Source organism: Malaclemys terrapin, chromosome 17 (assembly GCF_027887155.1).
Source record: "Malaclemys terrapin pileata isolate rMalTer1 chromosome 17, rMalTer1.hap1, whole genome shotgun sequence".
Taxonomy (NCBI): domain Eukaryota; kingdom Metazoa; phylum Chordata; order Testudines; family Emydidae; genus Malaclemys; species Malaclemys terrapin.
Genome location: NC_071521.1, coordinates 25,183,324 through 25,207,792, shown reverse-complemented (window position 1 = coordinate 25,207,792; position 24,469 = coordinate 25,183,324). Strand labels below are relative to the sequence as shown.

At 47.2% G+C, this 24,469-nt stretch overlaps 1 long non-coding RNA gene across 1 annotated transcript; it reads left to right on the top strand.

The window, feature by feature from the left end:
• Window positions 1–18,517: 18,517 nt before the first annotated feature.
• On the top strand, window positions 18,518–23,842 carry LOC128825296 (uncharacterized). Its single transcript, XR_008442646.1, has 3 exons — window positions 18,518–19,883; window positions 21,200–21,382; window positions 22,726–23,842. It is a non-coding gene; the product is annotated as an uncharacterized LOC128825296 (long non-coding RNA).
• Window positions 23,843–24,469: the final 627 nt, after the last annotated feature.

The window sequence follows — 24,469 nt, the reverse complement described above, 5'->3', positions numbered from 1 at the left end:
GGGCCACAGAGCAGGGTTTTCCTTTCACATTCCCCATTTTTTCCTGATTTTTTTACTTCGTTGCTGGTTAATAAATTGTATTTGTTTGAACTGTATGGAATGATCAGTGGGTCAGGGAAGCGTCCAGTGCAGCGGGGATACTCTGACAAGATGGGGGGGGGGGTCGAGCCCCCCAGGAATCCTGGGCCCAGCCTTGTTGGGGTTCCGAGGACTCTGCCACACAGGAGAGTGGAAGGGGAGCCCTCGAGGTCAGGCAGGCCTCTGGGTAAAGGGGAGTGGGAGCGAGAACTCAGATCCTTTTGCCTGCCAGTTCCACCGGGATAGTGTATAAACCAAGAAAGTTCCCCACAATAGTGGGACCATTCCCCCGCTTACACACAGGAAGGACCAATATACTTCTAATGGAGAAAAGCACAGCAATGAAAAGGCCCATTGTGGTTTTCCCTCTTTTGGATTGTCCTTCTAGTGACTGCAGTGTGTCCAAGCAGCACGTTGTTCAGTGAGGATGGGGGGAGGATTGGAGTCCCTTAGGGACAAAATGTACAGCCCCCTGCTGGGACCTGCTGGGCCTTTTCAGAGCCAGCTACCCCGTCACTAGAAGACCCACAATCTTTCCCCCCTTATTAAACACTGGCCAGGGAAGCTGCTTCCAAAGCCAATGTGTATCTCCTCTCAGTCCTACCGTGAATGCTACACGTGCACACAAAGCACACAGCTCCCGCCTTGCGCAGGGAGAGAAGAGAGGGTCTGGGGAAAGGTGGCCTCCTTACCCAGGCACCAAAGCCTGGTTTACAGGTAGTTTACTCTGGATTTCCCAAATGCCCATGTTTCACTCTATGCTTTTCTGTATTAGTAAATGCTGCCCCTGCTTGGCAGCAGGAATAGATGCATGAAATAGTTGGCATCGCAGAGAATTGGTGGGGTAATATGTAGGCCTGGAATATTGGCAGAGCTGGCCCTAGATCAAATGGCACCCCAGGCAAGGAGTGTCTCTGGTGCCACCCCTTCCATTTGTTAAACTTCTGAATACCATATTTTTTATTGCATTTGTAGCCCATTTCACTACTTCGATGCACAATTTGCATGCATGATTTATCCCTGTCCTATAAGACAATACATTTGCATGCTAGGATCTGTAAATCTGTATTTTTTCATGCCAAAAAGTAACAGAATTTCTTTTATAGTATTGCGTAGATAAGGGTTTGAGGGATATCTCTGGTGTCTCATTAAATATGTCCTTTATTAGTCTCTACTTACACTCTTCAAGTCTTAAAACACAAGTACAATTACACAATAAAACAAGGTTCATAATATCGCAGCTGGGCTCGCACTTCACTTCGTTCTTATATGTCACTGACTGACTGGTGCCATCCCACCCTCTATATATCTACAAGGGCATAGCTCCAAGTGTCAGGGGGTAGCCGTGTTAGTCTGTAGCCACAAAAACAACGAGGAGTCTGGTGGCACTTTAAAGACTAACAAATTTATTTGGGCATAAGCTTTCATGGGTAAAAAACCCACTTCTTCAGATGTATGGAGTGAAAATTACAGATTCAGGCATAAATATATATTGGCACATGAAGAGAAGGGAAAAAGAAGAACAGGAGTACTTGTGGCACCTTAGAGACTAACAAATTTATTAGAGCATAAGCTTTCATGGACTACAGCCTACTTCTTCGGATGCATCTGAAGAAGTGGGCTGTAGTCCACGAAAGCTTATGCTCTAATAAATTTGTTAGTCTCTAAGGTGCCACAAGTACTCCTGTTCTTCTTTTTGCGGATACAGACTAACACGGCTGCTTCTCTGAAGAGAAGGGAGTTACCTTACAAGTGGAGAACCAATGTTGAAGGCCAACTTAGTCAGGATGGATGTCAGGGTTCCTTCCCCACTCTGAACTCTGGGGTACAGATGTGGGGACCCGCATGAAAGACCCCCTAAGCTTATTTTTACCAGCTTAGGTTAAAAACTTCCCCAAGGCACAAATTCCTTTCTAGCCTTAGTATCACTGCCACCACCAAGTGATTTAAACAAACATTTAGGGAGGGCCACTTGGAGCCCTACTTTCCCCAAATATCCCCCCAAACCCCTACACCCCCTTTCCTGGGAAGGCTTGAGAATAATATCCTCACCAAGTGGTACAGGTGAACACAGACCCAAACCTTGGATCTTAAGAACAATGAAAAATCAATCAGGTTTTTAAAAGAAGAATTTTAAGTAAAGAAAAGGTAAAAGAATCACCTCTGTAAAATCAGGATGGTAAGTACTTTACAGAATAACAAAAGACTCAAGAACACAGAGGATTTCCACTCTAGGCAAAACCTTAAAGTTACAAAAACAGGGATAAACCTCCCTCTTAGCACAGGGAAGATTCACAAGCTAAAACAAAAGGCAATCTAACGCATTTCTTTTCTGCTATTACTTACTATTTCTGCAAGACTAGATGCTTAGTTCAGATATACTTAAGAAGATGTAATTTCCCTGCCTGTTTCTTGGCTGGCTCCGAGAGACACAGATCAAAACGTTTCCCCACAGATTTGAAAGTATCTTCTCCCCTTATTGGTCCTTTTGGTCAGGTGTCACCCAGGTTATCTGAGCTTCTTAACCCTTTACAGGTAAAAGAGGAATTAACCCTTTACAGTGTAAAGAGGGATTTTATGCTACCCTTAGATGTATGTTTATGACAGTGGTTGTAGTCCACTCCCAATAATTGATGAGGAGGTGTCAATACCAAGGGAGGGAAAATTGCTTTTGTAGTGAGCCAGCCATGTCCAGTCCCTATTCAAGCCCAAATTGATGGTGTTAAGTTTGCAAATTAATTGTAGCTCAGCACTTTCTCTTTGAAATCTGTTTTTGAAGCTTTTTTGTTGAAGGATGGCTACTTTTAAATCTGTTATAGAGTGTCCAGGGAGACTGAAGTGTTCTCCTACTGATTTTTGTATGTTACCATTCCTGATGTCTGATTAGTGTCCACTTATTCTTTTATGTAGAGACTGTCCGGTTTGTCCAATGTACATGGCATACGATAGCATATATCACACTAGTAGATGTGCAGGTGAATGAGCCCCTGATGGTGTGGCTGATATGGTTGGGTCCTATAATGGTATTGGTAAAGTAGATATGGGGACAGAGTAGGCAATGGGGTTTGTTACAGGGATTGGTTCCTGGGTTGTGGCATGGTGTGTAGTTGCATGTGAGCATTTGCTTCAGGTTGGGGGGGTTGTCTGTAAGCGAGGATTGGCCTGCCTCCCGAGGATTGGCCTGCCTCCCAAGGCTTGTGAGAGTGAGGGATCGTTTTCCAGGATAGGTTGTAGATTGTTGATGATGCGCTGGAAAGGTTTTAGCTGGGGTGATATGTGATGGCCAGTGCTGTGCTGTTATTTTCCTTGTTGAGCCTGTCCTGTAGTAGGTGACTTCTGGGTACCCAACTCGCTCTGTCAATCTGTTTCCTCACTTCCCCAGGTGGGTATTGTAGTTTTAAGAATGCTTTATAGAGATCCTGTAGGTGTTTGTCACTGTCTGAGGGATTGGAGCAAATGCAGTTGTATCTTAAGGCTTGGCTGTAGACAATGGATTGTGTGATGTGTCCTGGATGGAAGCTGGAGGCACGTAGGTAAGTATAGCGGTCAGTAGGTTTCCGGTATATGGTGGTGTTTATGTGACCATCGCTTATTTTCACTGTAGTGTCCAGGAAGTGGATCTCTTGTGTGGACTGGTCCAGGCTGAGGTCGATGGTGGGGTGGAAATTGTTGAATCCAGGTGGAATTCTTCTAGGGCCTCCTTCCCATGGGTCCATATGATGAAGATGTCATCAATGTAGCGTAAGTAGAGGGGGGCACTAGGGGACGAGAGCTGAGGAAGCGTTGTTCTAAATCAGCCATAAAAATGTTGGCATACTGTGGGGCCATGCGGGTACCCATAGCAGTGCCACTGACTTGAAGGTATAGGTTGTCCCCAAATCTGAAGTGGTTGTGGGTGAGGACAAAGTCACAAAGCTCAGCCACCAGGTGTGCTGTGGCCTCATCAGGGATATTGTTCCTGACAGCTTGTAGTCCATCCTCATGTGGAATATTGATGTAAAGTGCTTCTACATCCATGGTGGCCAGGATGGTGTTTTCAGGAAGAACACCAATGCATTGTAGTTTCCTCAGGAAGTCAGTGGTGTCTTGAAGATAGCTAGGAGTGCTGGTAGCGTATGGTCTGAGGAGAAGTCCAAATAGCTAGATAAGGGCATGGCTGACAATATTCTAGGAGGTTCAAGGAAAGTGTAGTTCTCAGAGTCTGGAATGTTCCACAAGATTCTACAAAGGTCCAGAACATTCTAAGTTAGTGAAAAATAAATCCACATATGGTATACCTGAAACATGTTACTTCAAACATTCTATTTTCTCTTTTGGTGCTAACAACAAAACAGCACCCTGAGCCCGGCGCACCCTGAGCCTGGCATGCCAGTCAGTTGCCTGTGTCGCTTGCCCCTAAATCTGGCCTAGAATTTTGGTATAGAGGTACAGCTTGCTCAGGAAGGATAGGCAGGGCAAAAAGGGAGGAGGTGTTGCTTTGTATATCAAGGATGTATACGTTTGCACCGAGGTCAAGATAGAAAGTGGGAAGCAGACCTGTTAAAAGTCTCTGGGTAAGGATCAAAGGGGTAAAAAACAAGGATATTGTCATGGTAGGAGTCTACTACAGACCACATAACCAGGAAGTAGAGGTGGATGAGGCTTTTTTTAAACAACTAACAAAATAATCCAAAACACAGGATTTAGTGGAGAAATGGACTGAAGTCAATTGGATGAAATTCAATAAAGACAAATGCAAAGTACTCCACTTAGGAAGGACCAATCCGTTGCACACATAGATCACAAGCTAAATGTGGGTCAACAGTGTACCACTGTTGCAAAAAAAGTGAACATAATTCTGGGATGTATTAGCAGGAGTGTTGTAAGCAAGACACAAGAAGTAATTTTCCATTCTCCTCCATACAGTTCTAGGGACCATATTTCAGGAAAGATGTGGACAAACTGGAGAAAGTCCAGAGAAGAGCAAAAAAAATGATTAAAGAAAACATGACCTATGAGGAAAGATTAAAAAAATTGGGTTTGTTTAATCAGGAAAAGAGAAGATTGAGAGGGGACATGATAACAATTTTTCATTGTTAGGATTTCTTTTGTTCCTTGTAGACTCATAGACTTTAAGGCCAAAAGAACCTCACCCACCCACTCCTGTAACAGACCCATAACCAGGGGCGGCTCCAGGCACCAGCACAGCAAGTGCGTGCCTGGGGCAGCAAGCCGTGGGGGGCAGCCTGCCGGTTGCCGTGAGGGCGGCAGTCAGGCTGCCTTTGGTGGCATGCCTGTGGGAGGTCTGCTGGTCCCGCGGTTTTGGCGGCAATTCGGCATTGGGACCGGCAGACCTCCCGCAGGCATGCTGCTGAATCCACTTTACCAGCGGACCTCCCGCAGGCGTGCCGCCAAAGGCTGCCTGACTGCCATGCTTGGGGCGGCAAAATACATAGAGCCGCCCCTGCCCATAACCTCTGGGTGAGTTGCCGAAATCCTCAAATTATGGTTTAAAGACTTCAAGTTACAGAGAATTCACCATTTACACTAGTTTAAATCTGCAAGTGACCCATGCCCTATACTGCAGAGGAAGATGAAAAAAACCCAGGGTCTCTTGCAATCTGACCCGGGGGGAAATTCCTTCCTGACCCCAAATATGGTGATCAGTTAGACCCTGAGCATGTGGGCAAGACCCATCAGCCAGACACCTGGGAAAGAATTCTCAGTAGTAACAGAGAGCCCTCTCCACCCAGTGTCCCAACACTGGCCACTGGAGGTATTTGCTCCTAGCAGTTACAGATCTGCTACATGCCATTGTAGACAGTCTCAAGCATACCATCCCCTCCATAAAACTTATCAAGCTCAGTCTTGAAGCGAGTTAGGTTTCTTGCCCCCACTGCTCCCCTTGGAAGGCTGCACCAGAATTTCACTCCTCTGATGGTTAGAAGCCTTCGTCTAATTTCAAGCCTAGACTTTTTGACAGCCAGTTTATATCCATTTGTTTTTGTGTCCACATTGGTGCTCAACTTAAATAACTCCTCTCCTTCCCTGATATTTATTGCGCTAATATATTTATAGAGAGAAATCATATTTCCCCTCAGCCGCCTTGTGGTTAGGCTAAACAAGCCAAGCTCTTTGAGTCTTCTCTCATAAGGTAGGTTTTCCATTCCTATATCATCCTAGTAACTCTTCTCTGCATCTGTTCCAGTTTGAATTCATCTTTCTTAAACATGGGAGATCAGAATTGTACACCATATATACTTAATATATACTGATATACTTTAAAAATGCCTTCTTATTGTCTTTAGTTCTGATAGCCATGTTTTTCCCTGATATCTTTAGCTTCCCTTATCAGTTTTCTACTTTTCTTAACTTCTAATTGCTATTGATTGCTGTCTCCTCCCCATTTTTCTCATTTGTTTTATAAAAATGGAGAGGAGACAGCAATAAATAGGATGGACTAGATGACCTCTCAAGGTCTCTTCCATCTTATGATTCTATGATTTTATATATATAAATCATAGGATGGAAGGGACCTCAAGAGGTCATCTAGTCCACACACACCCCCCCCGCACTCATGGCAGGACTATATATATATATAATTTCTAAATGTGGCCTTTACTTCCCCTCTTAAACCAGATAGGCTTTAACCAACCTCCTCCTTTTTCATTGTGGAACTGTGGCTTTTTGGCCATCTAATAAATTCTTCTTAAAGAATTCCTAATATTAATTCCCATTTTATGTCTAATTTTTTTTCTTCCAATCAATTTTGCTTATAATTGACTTTAGCTTTGGGAAATTAGCACTTTTGAAGCACTAAGTATTTATACTAATGGTTGGGATTGTCCTCTATTTGCCCAAGGACACAGTCACTGGTCCCCAGGCAGCCACTAACTTCCAGTCCAGTAATCAATTCATCTTTATCCATCAAAATCAGGTCCAAAATAGTTACCTCATGTAGGGAGCAATATCTCCTATGTTAGGAAATGATCATCTAACTTTTGGAAACTCCAGTGATGTTTTACTACTGGCTGCATGAAACCTCTAGCATGCTGCTTACACTTAGGGATCTGGGGCAAAAATCTGTCTGGGGATTGGTCCTGCTTTGAGCAGGGTGTTGGACTAGGTCACCTCCTGAGGTCCCTTCCAACCTTGATACTCTATGATCAATGTGGCAGATATTGCAACTCCATGAATAACTTTGGAGGCCATGTTGTATTAAGTTTATGAATGATTTATGTATCACTGTGAGTAAGGGATTGTATGCAAATTGGGGGCAGCATAGGTGACCCCAGTTCCTCCAGAAAACCCAAAACAGTGTGTGTCTGGGGGGTGACTAAGGTGAATCATTTAGTTTATAAACACCTCCAGAGATGTAACAACCCCTGTTGAGGCTTCGTTCAAACTGGGTTTTTCAGAGACCAACAGACAAAGAAAGGACTTTTGATAGAAAAAGGCTGGGTTTAAGTTGACTCAGGGTCTTCTTACTGATCCAGGAAATGGACAGGATCTAAAGAACAGTGAGACCAAACATCCCAGCCCAGGCCCTCTTCATCCCACAGCCTAGCGTTTGGATGGTGTCACAACTAGAACATTTATATTTAGAGGCAGTTCAGTCTATTCTCAATCAAAGCAGAAAGAATTCCACCAGAAAATGCTATCTTGTCTAATTGAGATGTTTCTCCACCTGGACACAACAGAACCTATTATCCCCAGAATCTCCAGCAATTCCTGTGATTTTAGATGACCTACTCACCCTCAAGATATCAGGCCTTTCTGTTAGCTTGTTGTAGGTCCATCTTGCAGTAATCAGAGTCTTCCATCCTTAGTTGAGGGCCAATTTTTGTTCACCCAAAAGTCAGATTCCTGAAGGGCCTGGTGAGGGCTCTTCCACCACTGGTGAACCAACACTGCAACAGAATCTTTTTCTTTGAATACTTACCAGACCTGCCTTTGAACACCTGCTTCATATCCTACCTCTTGATGAAGGCCACCTTCTTAGTCACCATCTGTCACATTCTGGGGTGCAATCCAGACCAGTGAGGGGTTGTGTCACTGCCTCTCTGGTAACCTTGGGTGCCTCACAATGCTTTGCTGTTGTAGCTCCCAACCTGGGCCGCTCACAAACAGCCTGCCAGCATGCAGGTCACCCCCTGAATGTCTGTGTACAGCTGCAGCCATGCTCCAGTAGTGCGGACTCCAGCAGCCTGTGAGCTACACTCCAGCCACACTATGGCTTCCACCAGCCTTGGTTACTACCTGCAAGGTGACCTCAACACACTCCCAGTCCTGAGTTTTCCCAAAAACATAGTTTCTGCACAGTCCAGCCCTCTCCTGGGCAGTTTAGATATTAAAGGTTTGTTGCTCCTGTAAAGAGTCAATATTCAACAGTTTGTTACTTTAACTGAAGTTATGAACAGTTCAATTTAAACACAGCACAGGATTAGTTTAGATTAAAAAATAAAACAAATTTATTAACAAAAGAAGATAGGATTTTAAGTGAATTCAAGTATAAAAGATCAAATTAGAAATGGTTATCAGCAAATAAAAGTGAAAGAACACATTTAAAAGTCTAAAACTTAATCTAGCAGGTTTTGGTTCCAAGCTTTGTTCAGGATGGCCTTTCTGACGCCCAGTCTTCCACCCAGGTGGTGACTGATTCTCTCCTCAATCAGGATCTCTCTCTAAGGCCCAAAGGTGCTGATACCTTTGTCTTCTTAGGTGAAAGAGAAAGAATTTGGGTTCTCTGCCCCTTCTTTTATAGTCCAGTGAACCCTTGAAGTGGATTCTTCTGAATATTACCCCTCAAAGGAAAGTTTATTCAAACAGTAAAGAAGGCAACATGGAGTCTAGTGGTGAAGGAAGCTCCCGGCTCTTTCTTCCCACCTGTGTTTGCTGAAATGCAAGTTTGCTTTGTCTCCTGCCATCTCCTCCACCTGCTGTCTCGAGAAGCCTGTTTACTACTTAAATATAAATTGAGGTAAGCACACATGCTTTGTTTAGGAGAGACTTGTTTAACAACCTTTGCCTGGGCAGGGCTGTCTGATTTTGAACACGTACTCATAACATTATACAAGGGAATTTCATGATACATTTAATGTTGCTTCATACATTTCACCATGATAGTATTGACTAGAGAGTTAGTAGTTTTCAAATGATGCCCCACAAGGCATATTCTGTACAAAGATTATTACAATAGTGTGTAAGGTGGGAATATAGGGCTACTTTCGGTCACAGCAGTCAGACGGGTGAGCAAACTGGGAATGAATGCTCCCAGCAGAACTGCCATACACCACTTTTCATAAGGACATGGTTTCCCTTTGTCTCCACCTGAAGTTCATCCCAAAAGTAATTTCTAAGTTTCACATGAATCAACCTATCCACTTACCAGTATTCTTCCCAAAGCCTCATGCTTCTGATGAAGAGAGAAGACTTTTCTCTTTCGCCATCTGATGGGCTTTGGTGTTATATCTGCAAAGGATTAAACCAATTAGAAAGACGCCTAAGCTATTTGTTGCTTTAGCAGCACAATCAAGAGGACAGGCACTATCTGCTCAGAGACTTTCTAAGTGGACCTCCGGCTACATCATTCTTTGTTAGCATGTGGAATATATTCTCCTCCTGGATAGGGTGGGATCCCACTTCATTAGAGCACCAGCAACTTCTACAGCATCACTTTGAGACATACCTGGGAGCTCCAGCCATACTTGCACAAAACAGTAGGCACTAGTCCACATCTCTTTTACAGTTGCAGCTTGGAGGACACCAGTATTACAGACACCTGTACCAATTGCATCGTCCCCTCCTGTTTAACTACTGCTTACCAATCTCCCATGTGTGGAGTACATATAGGGATCAGCACTTGGAGAAGAAATGGATGTTACTTACCTGTAAGTGGAGGGTCTTTGAGTTATGCGGTCCCTGTCTGTATTCCACTACTCACCTTCCATCCACTCTGCAGTGGATCATGACTAGATTCATGGTAAGGAGCTGGAGAGGCATCGGTCCGCCCCCCCCCTTATACCTTCAGTTTGGAGCACAAGGAGAACAACTGCATAGGCACAGACCAATGGCCACTACTTGCTAGAACTCTCTGATTTCAGCCGCATGGTGCTGATGCCTACCCACATGTGGAATGTAGACTGGGTCTGCACATCTCAAAGAACCTCCAGTTACAGGAAAGTAACCTCCATATGTGATATCAATATCACATCATATCAATAACTCAAAATCAGGTAATGGTGTCTTGAATGGAGTATGCCTCACCCCCACAGCTCTTTTACCCATTCTATCCTTCCTAAACAGCCAATAACCAGTTACAGTCATGAGATACCCCCTTTAGCACTATCCCCTTGAGCTGTTAGTTTAATGTCTTTTTGCTGCTGTATCTCATCTTCAATCCAGATTATTAGCTCCCTATCTGTGAGATGCAGACCATTCCGTTCAGACTGCACCCTTTTCCATTGAAATGTGGCTCAGTATTCTCCAAAACCAAAACCTTCAGCTTCACACCAGTGGCAAAGCCAGCGGTTCAACTCCAGTATTTTCTTTCTTCTCTTGTTTGAGGGACTGGAAGGATCTCAGAGAAGATCACTTGAATGTTCCTGTTCCCCAACTCCCTTCTGAGATCCCTTAAGGATTCAGTATTCTGTGTAGTTCCATGGGATGCTCGATCATTGGTTCTAGTGTGTCTCATCACCAGGGGAGACTTGCCTGCTGATTGCATAATCCTGTCAAATCTTGTAGCCTCATTTTGTGTCTTTGCTCCAGGGAAGCAGCACGCTATCCTGTTATCCTTTTGTTCTTTGTTCAATTCTCGCTCCACTCTTCTTAACACGGAGTTTCTGATGATGATTGCGTTTTACTAGAATGGTTGAAGATCCTCTCTTGGTAGCTGTTTGCTTCATAGCAAAAGGACACCCATCAGGTATGTGCCCCCGGTAGCTTTCCATTTAATTTCTCCAGAGACAAATTCCTCGGTCATTACCTTGCTGAGTATCTGATAACAAGTTTATACTTTTAGCAGAGCTGATTGCCCCCTGGTTCTCTTTCCCCTACTTTTCACAGTAGCCTGTCTACTTCTTCACTTTTTACTCTCTTGTGTTTCCCTGTTGCCAGTCCTTCTGCGATCATGGGAGCCCCTCAATGGCAACTGCAGACGTCCTGCCATAATTCAATTCACATCAGGCCTGATACTCTCATGATCCCCAACACACTGTGGTCACAGTGTGTATCTAAAAGGTGTCGTGTAAATTATCACATGTAACCTGGTGACACACTGGTCCCGAACATGATGTATGGATGGGTTGTGTACAAAGAGTTACATAACTGTGCTAGAAATATGTTCTTAAAATGTGTTTGGAAGGCAATGCATAAACCCAGTCTGCCCTAGACAAAAGAATGTGCATTGAACTGTCTGACCAGCTTGATTACAGGCAGAGGACAATGAAAGTACATTTATGTATAAGGTATAAGCTCCAGCAAAGCTCTCTCTTGCTGAGACAGGGAGGTAACATAGTGGCATCCATGGCAATGATTTCCAAATCTGGTTCTCTAAGCTGTTATTGTCCTCTCAGTTGCAATATTGATGCTGGTGCTGCCAGAGCACAAATCTCCCCCTCCAGCATGGCCCCCAGCTTGCACTTCATATATGAGTATGAGAGGGGTAGCGGTGTTAGTCTGGATCTCTAAAAAGCAACAAAGAGTCCTGTGGCACCTTACAGACTAACAGACGTATTGGAGCATGAGCTTTCGTGGGTGAATAACCACTTTGTCAGATGCATGTAATGGAAATTTCCAGAGGCAGGTATAAATATGCAGAATCAGTCTGGAGATAACGAGGTTAGTTCCATCAGGGAGGGTGAGGTTCTCTTCTAGCAGTTGAGGTGTGAACACCAAAGGAGGAGAAACTGCTTTTGTAGTTGGCTAGCCATTCACAGTCTTTGTGAGCTGATGGTGTCAAATTTGCAAATGAACTGAAGCTCAGCAGTTTCTCTTTGAAGTCTGGTCCTGAAGTTTTTTTGCGGTAAGATGGCTACCTTTAAATCTGCTATTGTGTGGCCAGGAAGGTTAAAGTGGATGGATGTTCGGATGACTGGAAAAAGGCTAATGTAGTGCCCATCTTTAAAAAAGGGAAGAAGGAAGATCCGGGGAACTACAGGCCAGTCAGCCTCACCTCAGTCCCTGGAAAAATCATGGAGCAGGTCCTCAAGGAATCAATTATGAAACACTTAGAGGAGAGGAAAGTGATCAGGAACAGTCAGCATGGATTCACCAAGGGGAAGTCATGCCTGACTAACCTAATTGCCTTCTATGAGGAGATAACTGGCTCTGTAGATGAGGGGAAAGCAGTGGATATGTTATTCCTTGACTTTAGCAAAGCTTTTGATACGGTCTCCCACAGTAGTCTTGCCGCCAAGTTAAAGAAATATGGGCTGGATGAATGGATAGGTGGATAGAAAGCTGGCTAGATTGTCGGGCTCAACAGGTAGTGATCAATGGCTCCATGTCTAGTTGGCAGCCGGTTTCAAGCGGAGTGCCCCAAGGGTCGGTCCTGGGGCCGGTTTTGTTTAATATCTTTATTAATGATCTGGAAGATGGTGTGGACTGCACTCTCAGCAAGTTTGCAGATGACACTAAACTGGGAGGCGTGGTAGATATCTAGAGGGTAGGGATCGGATACAGAGGGACCTAGACAAATTAGAGGATTGGGCCAAAAAAAACCTGATGAAGTTCAACAAGGACAAGTGCAGAGTCCTGCACTTAGGACGGAAGAATCCCATGCACTGCTACAGACTAGGGACCGAATGGCTAGGTAGCAGTTCTGCAGAAAAGGACCTAGGGGTCACAGTGGACGAGAAGCTGGATATGAGTCAACAGTGTGCTCTTGTTGCCAAGAAGGCTAACGGCATTTTGGGCTGTATAAGTAGGGGCATTGCCAGCAGATCGAGGAACGTGATCGTTCCCCTTTATTTGACATTGGTGAGGCCTCATCTGGAGTACTGTGTCCAGTTTTGGGCCCCACACTACAAGAAGGATGTGGAAAAATTAGAAAGAGCCCAGCGGAGGGCAACAAAAATGATTAGGGGTCTGGAGCAAATGACTTATGAGGAGAGGCTGAGGGAACTGGGATTGTTTAGTCTCCAGAAGAGAAGAATGAGGGGGGATTTGATAGCTGCTTTCAACTACCTGAAGGGGGGTTCCAAAGAGGATGGAGTTCGGCTGTTCTCGATGGTGGCAGATGACAGAACAAGGAGCAATGGTCTCAAGTTGCAGTGGGGGAGGTCTAGGTTGGATATTAGGAAACACTATTTCACTAGGAGGGTGGTGAAGCACTGGAATGCATTACCTAGGGAGGTGGTGGAATCTCCTTCCTTGGAGGTTTTTAAGGCCCGGCTTGACAAAGCCCTGGCTGGGATGATTTAGTTGGGAATTGGTCCTGCTTTGACCAGAGGGTTGGACTAGATGACCTCCTGAGGTCCCTTCCAACCCTGATATTCTATGATTCTAAGTGTTCTCCTACAGGTTTTTGTATATTACCATTCCTAATATCTGACTTGTGTCCATTTATCCTTTTACATAGGGACTGTCCAGTTTGGCCAATGTACATAGCAGAGGGGCATTGCTGGCACATGATGGCATATATAACATTGGTGGACATGGAGGTGAATGAACCGGTGATGTTGTAGCTGATCTGGTTAAGTCCTGTGATGGTGTCGCTGGTGTAGATATGAGGGGCAGAGTTGGCATATAGGTTTGTTGCATGGATTGGTTCCTGAGTTAGAGTTGTTATGGTGCGTTGTGTGGTTGCTGCTGAGAATATGCTTAAGGTTGGTGGGTTGTCTGTGAGTGAGGACTGGCCTGCCTCCCAAGCTCTGTGAAAGCCAGGGATCATTGTCCAGGATGGGTTGTAGATCACTGATGATGCGTTGGAGAGGTTTAAGCTGAGGACTGTAGGTGATGGCCAGTGGAGTTCTTCATATATGAGAACTCTCCTCCTCTGCCTTCAGGCAGAAAGCAAATTATGGCACATCCCACACAAGTCATGACAGTTGCTCCCTTGTTGGCAATATATGCTGTCTGGTGTAGAATCATAACTTTCAAGAAGGAACCAAACTGCTGACTCTAAACTCCCTGGTTTGATACTCCTGTCCACCAAGTCAAGGGTTTGCTTGGAACCTGACTTATATATTAAGCCTCACTATTGCTGCAGCCCCTCATTGCCAGAGGATTAATCACTCTGTGACTTCAACACTAGGTTCCAGTCCTCACCGAGACACAAATAAACATACCGGTCTCGCCTGGCACCTTCAGGAGCTTAGAGCCCCTATCCACATGTGGAAAGGCAACCGATGTTGATCGATACACAGCTCTCAAAACTGGGTAGCTTTCAGGCAGAATGGTTTTCAGAGGTCTAGGAGCAGGGACAAAGGCTAAGGATGGCCATGCTCCCATGGAGAATGGAATCTGCAGATGTGCCCAGTTATGAAAATCCCTCTTCCTTCTCCCCCGCACATCCTGCTTTTATTTGGCTCCACTTCCACATCCCTGGGAGGAAGAAGAGAGAAGAATTGTCGTTTCCAAGATGTTTAGAAAGACCCTCTGCTCCACAATTAAAGGCCATATCAGAAGAAAGGGCATAACACAGCCCACCTGATACAATCAACAACGAACTACGCTCCCAGAAAGGGAGCACGTGCACTTTAAGCTTGCAGAGGACACAGGCACAATACCAGAAGGAGAATACAAACCCATGCAGCTTCATGCCCATTAGAGCATAACTCCAATAACCCATTCTGCTGAATGTGAAAAGGGAACTTCTCCACATCAACAGAAAACTCTTGAGCATGTAGGGGATTACACAGTGCCCTATGCTCTGTGAATACCATTACATGCCATATGCTTGTGCCAAAAAACTTTGAGGCCTGACTCTGTCGCTCAGGGATTATGAGTTAAAATCTTGCTGGGGGGGTCTACCCAAAGTGGTTGATTCTCGGAATTGCTCTCTTCTTCTAATCTTGCCTTGACTGCAAGAGCAGGGGAGAGTGGAAAAAGCTTCACTTAGTCTGGGAGGGGGAGGGGCAGGGGAAGAGCAAGGCAGCCAAAAGGTGAAACAGCACCCAACTACAGCTTGTGTTCATATATCAGAACTCTCCTCCTCTGCCTTCAGTCAGAAAGCAAATTATGAGAACAGCATGTCACCAGCAGGGAAATTTAAACCACAAAAATACATACCTGTTGCAACTTGAATCCTCAGTGTTAACAGCTAACCAACTCGTGACTCCATGAAGGTTCAACCAGCGAAACGATAACTTCTTTGGACACAGGTGCCGTGTAGGGTTGCCAACTTTCTAATCCCTGAAAACCGAACACCCCTGCCGTGCCTTTTCCCCCAAGACCCCGCCCACCTGTCTTGTCCCTCCGTTGCTTGCTCCTCCATCTCCCGGGGCTCACCTGCCACCTGCAGAGCCAGGCTGGGAGGAGCTGACATGGAGCCTGCCCACCTGTCCAATCGGGGCACATCAGGGTTCAGTCCCTGGAACGAGGGGCTGGGGTAGGAAATCAGGGCACAGCGGGGTGGGGAGGTGGGTCCCTGGAGTGAGGGGCCAGGGAAATTGGGGCACTGTGGAGTGGGGGGGCAGATAGGTTCCCCCCGCCCCCCAGATGGCGCTGGTACCTACTTTGGAGCCCGGTCTGGAGCCAACCAGTTCTCTCCATCAGGCTGGGATGGGCGGGAAGAGCAGTAGCTGCTAAGCAGAGCTGCTCCTCCAGGCTCCAGCAGCAGCTGCTGCTCTTCCCACCCCCCAGTGGCAGAGGCTGGTTACTGCAGGTTTCTACCGGACATTCAGGTTGAAAACCAGACACCTGGCAACCCTAGTGCAGTGCCACTCAAGGGCCACAAGTTACCCTCTAGGGACCGACTATTGAGCCTCCCATGTTCTTGTGCATCTCGACTATTAAGCCTTCCTCTGTGGCTTCTCATGGCAGGGAGCAGCATCCCCACTGGGGTCCGCTTTGAGAGACAGCCTGGCTGGAAAGAGTTGTGGCCACTAGGTCAACCAACTGGGTGTAATGGGCCTGGTTCCTGAGAGAGCCAGCGATGGCCGCCCTGCCTGGGCCCAAGTCCCTGTGGGCCCAGATGGGAGCAAAGGAGGTGGCTGGGCCCGCCTCCTGTGAGGGTTACCCTGCCCTTCTGCCCCAGGAGGGAACCAACCTCCATCCTGCACTGAGGGCAACTTTGCTATTCCACTGACGGGCTGCCCTGGAGCAGAGCTATTGGGAAAAGAGACAGAGTCTTGGGTCAAAGGCTGACTTTCAATAGGTGGCAGCAAGGTAGCTGCTTTGCTATGCATGAAACCTAAGAACCAGATAATCTACAAAGGATTTAGCACCAGCTTTCCCACAAACATGAGGTGTGCTCTGAGTAAAAGTCAGCTTCCTTCTGGCTGTGCTCCAGGCAAATGAAAAATCCATAAGAGTAGTGATACTTCACCAGCACTTCAGAGGTTCCCCATTTTTTCTACATCTTTCATGTCTCTTCACAGTGCCAAACTACAGTCAAGCTCAACATGGCCTTCTTTCCACTCTGATTTTGCCACTTTCATTCCCTTGGCTTTGGTTTCACTAGATAGGAGGTAGGAACAGTGGGGCTCTCATTCATCCATTCATGTGCATCACTAATTAGATGATGAGGCATTTAACTATTTTTGGGAGTTATTTTGGGTCCCATCTCCCCAGGTGGCCCATCTCCCATATTGTACAGCCACGTGAGCACTCATGATCTGTTGTGATCATTACGAGATTCTGTAGAAAATGAGAGGGGTAGGCAGACTGGAGGAAAGAAGTAGGACATCATATGAGGCAAATAACAGTCATGGAATCAGTATTTTCGGAACCTTCTTAAGCCAGCAGCACAAAGCATTTACTGGTCTGGTGACTCCCAGCCCAGTCCTCTATTCCAAATTCAGCCAGTGACTTCATAAACCAACCTCCAGTTCTGGTATCATGCTCAAGGATATTGTATCTGCAGAGTCCTCCTCAGCAACAGTTCACAGAGACCCACTATTGGTTATGATGTCAGGTCATCAAGTCTCCACAGTCCTGAACGCAGTGATTCAAGCACCTCACCATCACCTCAGACCTCACTTTGGACAGTCTGGGGGAGTGTACAGAAGAGTGAGCTCTGCTCTTGTGGGGTCCACCATCCCGGCAACTTGAAGTAACAGTTCTTAGTGCTTCAGACTATGCCAGAGTGGACAAAGAGACAATGTAGATGTTCTACTCAATGTTCTTAACCCAATGGTCATAGGCAGCTTTTCATGGCCTTATCACACAGATTTGTGTGGTCTGAACTATAGGATTTAATGCGTATCACAACCCTGTAGGAAAGGGCAGCTTGGCCTCCTCCATAAAGGAAAGTGTTACTGGTGGGCACCCCAGGGAGGCTGAGGTCTCTATAGTGCTGCCCTGGTAACTAGATCCCATTAAGAGAATAGTGGAGAACATTATCTTCTTACCCTAAGAGGATCAGGACTCAGTTGAAGGAATCTGCAAACCTCAAGAAGGGAGGTGCAGCCGACTTATCCAGCTGGACCAACAATATCCCAGCCACAAGAGGAGACAGCCCCCTCCCCTCCTGGAAGTCACTTCTTACAACCTCACGTGTCTGACTCAGCATAAGGAGAACCCTTAGGAAGGTCATAGTTACTCTTGCTGTTTACCTGTGATTCACTGATTCTTCACTCTGACATGCAAAGCACAGGACAGAAATCACCTAGCATCAACACCCATGGCAGGCCTTCATGGCGCTTTGTTTTAATTAAACAGTAGGATTCTCCAGTCCACACCAGTTCTAAGTCACTGCTAGGTGCTGGCCGAGCCAGAGTGCCACCTCCATTCCTGTCCCCATGGAAGGAGAGAGGAGCGTGATGCCCACTGCAGCTGGGGCAATCCACAGGAAGGGCTCGGCTCACATCCAGAGTTGCCACCTCCCCCACCCCCCAGAGAGGGCGGTGCCTTATCTAGCCGCGGCTCACATCTAGCTCTGCGTCCCAGCCTGACTGACCCAACCCTTAGAGCCGAGCCTTATCCTGAAGTTACAGATCCAGTTTGCCAACTTCCCTTAGTTACGTTGTTCTAATATGCTGTTCACTCTGGAGACCTGCTGTGGGTATGTGTAGGGCCATTTACACCATCTCCCCCAATGAGAGCTCACAGGATGCCACCAGAACCATGATGCATTCCAAGGCTCAGCCCCCCCTCTTGGGGTGAACCCATTGCAAGGTGCCCTGGCTGTCACAAAGAAAAGAGAACTCTCCCTATGTCTCCCACAAGCATCACCGGGATTGGCTGAGTTACCGCACTGGATGTCTCCTGGCACCCGTCTCTGCCCCTCTGCATTCAGGGATCTGAACCTGATTCCTTTTCTATCAGCTAAGGGCAACAGAGGCCATCGCCCATCCCTTCAGAATGGCACTCGCCTATCTCTTAGGACCTACTGACCATGTTCAACTGCTGTTTAACCCTTCAAAAGTTCTCCTTTTAATATTTGCTACTACCACCAAGATCTGCTCCTGCAGCAGTTCCACCCAGGCCCATGGCCTAAACTTCAAGGCCCATTGAAGCAGACCACCTACTTGTCACAGCACAGTCCCCACAGATCTCATTGCCAGCAATGGCTGGGTATAGGCCTGATGCTCCAGTACCTTCTGTTTTCAGGGCTAGTTGATTTTGGGGCTTCGGGAGTTGTTATACATTCCTTAGCGGGATTGAATTCCATGCCCACCGTCCTGCTGTGTGTATCAACCAACACCACTTCTGCTTACCAAAAGTGGCCCACGAGGCACTCCCATTTCATGCCCAGCTTCATGCCAGTGAGCCGGGTTTCTTACCCATTTAAAGTTTGAGCATAGGTTGAGATTGTTTCTGCCCCCAGACCTCTATTCATTCACTTTATCAGATAAAACTGCAGATATGGATGAGTGCCAGCTATCCTGAGGGAAACTTCAGAGGGAACCAGCTACTAGACGGTTCAATTAGTCTTTCACTCCAATGCCCAGGTTGGATGACTGATTTGCACGTCAGGACTACTACAGACCTCCACCAGAGTTTCCTCTGGCTTCATGCTGCTCAGGCGCAGTTCACCATCGTTACGGGTCTGTGATGGGGTGCACACTGGCCCTGCAAGAGCTGAACTGTGCCAAGTTGGCCAAAATAGCTAATTAGGCTGCAATATGGGAGAATTAAGGCTGGGAGGAAAGCCCTAACTGGGTTTATACAAAGACACAAAATTGGAAGCAGAGGGGGCTGCAGGGAGGTAGTCTGCAGTAACGCCCTGGAAGAAGGGCAGTGTGTTGGGGGCAGGGGACTATAGAGACAACTAGCCCATGGTTACTCCTTGGGAGGAGGGAGTTCAGAGGTTGGCAAATCCACAGGAGTGGGGGGAGCCAGGAGGTGAGGAAGAGGCTCAGGGAAAGGTGGCAGGGTACAGGAGGGAAACACACCATGGTGCTGTTTGGAGGGTCCCTGAGCTGGAACACAGTGTAGAGAGCAGGGCCTGGGTTTCCCTGTGAGTCACTGAGGGAGTGGGGCCTAGGGCAGTGAATGGGAGGGACGTCTGAGACTGCTGGTGAGCAGGGACTTTGATGCACATCCCGGAAGGGGACACCACACGTGACCTGGCCGGAGGGACGAGTTACGAAGAGGATGCTGCAGTTCCTGGAGTGGGAGAGGGGCCACAGGCTGAGAGAGACAGAATGTAACCGCTGGAAGGGGCATCGACCTGGCGAGCTATTCCCCAGAGTGACCAGGAGGACACACCATCTGCGGTGAGTACAGCGCCCCATCATAGGGTCCTAGCACGTACACTTGTGCACCACCGCCACGACAGGGCGGACAAGTCAGGGAAGTGGTGCACCCTCCACGAATCAGTGACCTCGGGAGCTCATCTCAGCAGGCACATGCCAGCCCTCTCTTTGCACCATGGGGCTTTCATTCAAGCATCTGACACACGCACATGTTAGACTCCTTGGTCCATGTTTCAAGACAGGTCAGGTGGTGAATGACATCGCTGCAGGCCCTGAGCACCTGGCATAGCCCTCCCAGTCCAGAGGTGAGATGTGGCTAGGGCACACTGATGACAGTCTACCCCGGTTGACAATCGCAGGGGGTCCCATCCCCCTTCAGGTCCTCACATCACCCTCACAAAGGGAGCCACAGGGGATAGTGAAATTGTGGTCATCTCCCTCAGCCCCAGGATGTGGTGAGAGCTGTGGCCAGGGGGCTGTAACTTTCACTGCTGTGAAGCAGTGAGCCACCTGCCCGCCAGGCCTTCCCAGCCAGCCCAGAGCTGGTTGTGGTGCTCCACCTTCGTGGAAATGCAACCTACTTGAGCTGTCCAGGCAGTAGTTCCCACCAAAACCCCCAGAGGAGGGCGAGGAGGATCTGTCATCTTAGGCTAGTCAACCAAACCCACTGGGTTGAATCCTGCAGGCAGACTGAGTGGACCCCACATGTTTACCTTTTACCAATTTCATGCCCTCTTGAACTCTCTCTTCAAAGTTCTTTTCAACTTTCCCGTATGGTACTTGTTGACTATTGGTCTCATGCCAGTATTTAGCCTTAGAAGGAGTTTACCACCCGCTTTGGGCTGCATTCCCAAGCAACTGGATTCCAAGGAGACTCATTCCCAGCACTCTAGGGGCCTCTACTGGCCTCACACCATTCATGGGCTGGGCCTCAATCAGAAGGCATCACCTGTCCCCCCATGTAACCAAAGCCATGCTGGTGGATGTCCACACTGGTCAGGTCCTGGACTGCTGTCTCAATGAGAGACCTCAGCGGTTGGCTTCAGAAGTGGGACCAATTCTCCTCTTTTCCTTGCCACCTCCACCTGTCTTCTGGGATAGCCTCCCCAGCTGGGAAGCCCTCCTCATTTGAACATTATCATAAGATCGGGGTAGTTTAACACAACCAAAAGAGAGGAGGAGCTCTTGGCTTGGGTTCTGTTGAGGTGATTGGCTCAGAGGGGCCAGCCATCTGTGCCGTGTTCTCACCCTCCCCCTGCTCCAGCCCTTTCCCTCTCATCAGGGTTTCAGGTGAAGGGGAGAGACAGATGGGCCATGATCTTTTGTCCCCACTACAGGAGGAAAGCAGGCTAGTCCCTCTCTGCCCAAGACTTCCTGTGGACTAGAGCATGCCAAGGGGATATGGGAGTCAGATGTTCTTCCCCACTCGATGTCCCTGTGGGTGTCCCTGGGCCACTTCAGGCCACACAAGTCTTTGAACCACTGCCTCCCCAGGCCATCAGTCTTATGGAGAGTGACAGGTACGTGGGACCTAGCTGAGGGAAACAAATCCATGCTATCAGAACTCCATTCCAAAAGACGAAATGCTGGAATATTTGAAAAAATCTCCAAGGGCATCATGGACAGAGGCTACAACAGGGACCCGCAGCAGTGCCGCGTGAAAATTAAGGTGCTCAGGCAAGCCTACCAAAAAACCAAAGAGGCAAATGGATGCTCTGGGTCAGAGCCCCAGACATGCTGCTTCTATGATGAGCTGCATGCAATTCTAGGGGGGGCCCCTACCACTACTCCACCCCTGTCCATGGACACCTGCAAGGGGGGAGTCTCATGCAACAGGGATGAGGATTTTGGGGATGAGGAGGTGGAGGAGGATGAGGATAGCACACAGCACGCAAGTGGAGAAACCATTCTCCCTGACAGCCAGGAACTGTTTATCACCCTGGAGCCAATACCCTCCCAACCCTCCCAAGGGGGGCTCACGGACCATGAAGCCAGAGAAGGCACATCTGGTGAGTGTGCCTTTGTAAATATAATGCATGGTTTAAAAGCAAGCGTGTTTAATGATTAATTTGCCCTGAAGACTTGGGATGCATTCGCGGCCAGTACAGCCTCTCCTTTTAAATGGCCAACCCAATGGGTGCTTGGTATGGGAAAGGAGGACTCTGCTGTTTGAAACCATAACCACATGTTGTGAAGGTTGAAGAAGCCAAAAGACTGTGGCCAGGGCCGGCTTTAGGAAGTGCGGTGCCCGATTCGAACAGTTTTGACGGGGCCCCGACAGGGATGACTAAAAAAAAAAAAAACCACGCTAAAAAAAACACGTGGGGCTTGTACTCACCGGGCCGCGCTCCTAGTCTTTGGCGGCGGGTCCTTCACTCGCTCTGGGTCTTTGGCGGCACTGAAGGACCCGCCGCCAAAGTGCCGCCAAAGACTCGGAGCGAGTGAAGGACCCGCTGCCAAAGACCTGGAGTGCCGCCGGGTGAGTAAAAATTAAAAAGGTGCCTCTAGCCAGGGAAGGGATTCTCTGCCACTTGCCCCCCACTCTGGGCGACCCTGCCACTGGGCATGGGGCCCTCTTAAGCGCGGGGCCCGATTCGGGGGAATTGGTGGAATTGGCCTAAAGCCGGCCTTGACTGTGGCTTACCATGGCTGCCTGCAAGCCGAATTCTGTTGTCCGGCCCTGCGTGTGTGATCTCTCACACCAAACCGGCAGGCCCTCAATATAAGAGGCAAAATGCGACCTTGTACCGAAAGCACATGTGATATGTAATGTTAACAGCTTGGTTCACCGTGAAAGAGTCTACTCGTTGTTCTCTAAAATGTGTCTTTCTAAATACTACTCTCCCTTTTTTTTCTCCTGCAGCTGCAAATGTTTCAATGCTACCCCTATCATCTCCGTCCCAGAGGCTAGCGCAGATAAGAAGATGAAAAAAATGCACTCACGATGAAATGTTCTCTGAGCTTATGCAGTCCTCCCACACTGAAAGAGCTCAGCAGAATGTGTGGAGACAAACAATGTCAGAGTCCAGGAAAGCAGAAAATGAACGCAAGGACAGGAGGGACGAGTGAGATGAGAAGGCTGGCATTCAATAAGTTTTGAAATGCAGTGTGGCCTTGTCCTTCCCTCCTCCCCTCATCCACCACCCCGCCCGGTGCTTCCCTCCTCCCCCACCCCTCCCGGGCTACCTTGGCAGTTATCCCCCTATTTGTGTGACGAATTAATAAAGAATGCATGATTTTGAAACAATAATGACTTTATTGCCTCTGCAAGCGGTGATCGAGGGGGGAGGGTGGTTGGCTTACAGGGAAGTAGAGTGAACCAAGGGGGCGGGTTTTCATCAAGGAGAAACTGAGGGAACTGGGATTGTTTAGTCTGCAGAAGAGAAGAATGAGGGGGGATTTGATAGCTGCTTTCAAATACCTGAAAGGGGGTTCCAAAGAGGATGGATCTAGACTATTCTCAGTGTACCAGATGACAGAACAAGGAATAATGGTCTCAAGTTGCAGTGGGGGAGGTTTAGGTTGGATATTAGGAAAAACTTTTTCACTAGGAGGGTGGTGAAGCACTGGAATGGGTTACCTAGGGAGGTGGTGGAATCTCCTTCCTTAGAGGTTTTTAAGGTCAGGCTTGATAAAGCCCTGGCTGGGATGATTTAGTTGGGATTAGGTCCTGCTTTGAGCAGGGGGTTGGACTAGATGACCTCCTGAGGTCCCTTCCAACCCTGATATTCTATGATTCTATGATTGAAACAAACAGAACTGTCACACCATAGCCTGGCCAATCATGAAACTTGTTTAAAAGCTTCTCTGATGCGCAGCACGTCCTGCTGTGCTCTTCTAATCACCCTGGTGTCTGGTTGCGCGTAACACTGGTCTACTATTTTTGAGAAGTCGTCTGCTTCAGAGATAAAATGTGCTATTTATTATGTATTTTGATGTGCTGAATTCAAATATGACAATTAAAACAACTGATTGGCTACTGTTTCTAAGATATTTAAGTTTTTACATTTTATGTCTATGTATATTGTGTAGATGGTAGAGTTTTAATCATAAATTGTAAACCTAGGTCTTTTCATGTGTTTATGGTTGCTTTACATGATAATATTTCACCTGTCCTGTTTATGTAACACTTTAAAAATCAGCAAAAGGGTTATATAAATAAAATGTATTATGAAACAAAAGGCAAAAAACTATTATGTACATAGTTTAGTCCTATTCAGTGTCTACTCGGCGCTTCTTGGCTCGTCTCTTGTATTCATTAAATGGAGCATCTCTTGTCACTGTCCAGTAGTAGTCTGCAAGCATTGATGGGCTCCATTTGCCCTGATAGCATTTCTCCATTGTTGCAATGTCCTGGTGAAATCGCTCATCGTGCTCGTCACTCACTGCTCCGCAGTTCGGTGGAAAAATATCTAGATGAGAGTGCAAAAAATGTATCTTTAGTGACATGTTGCAACCAAGGCTTTTGTATGCCTTGAGGAGGTTTTCCACCAATAACCTGTACTTGTATGCCTTGTTGTTTCCGAGAAAATTTATTGCCACTAACTGGAAGGCTTTCCATGCCGTCTTTTCCTTGCCACGCAGTGCATGGTCAAATGCATCATCTT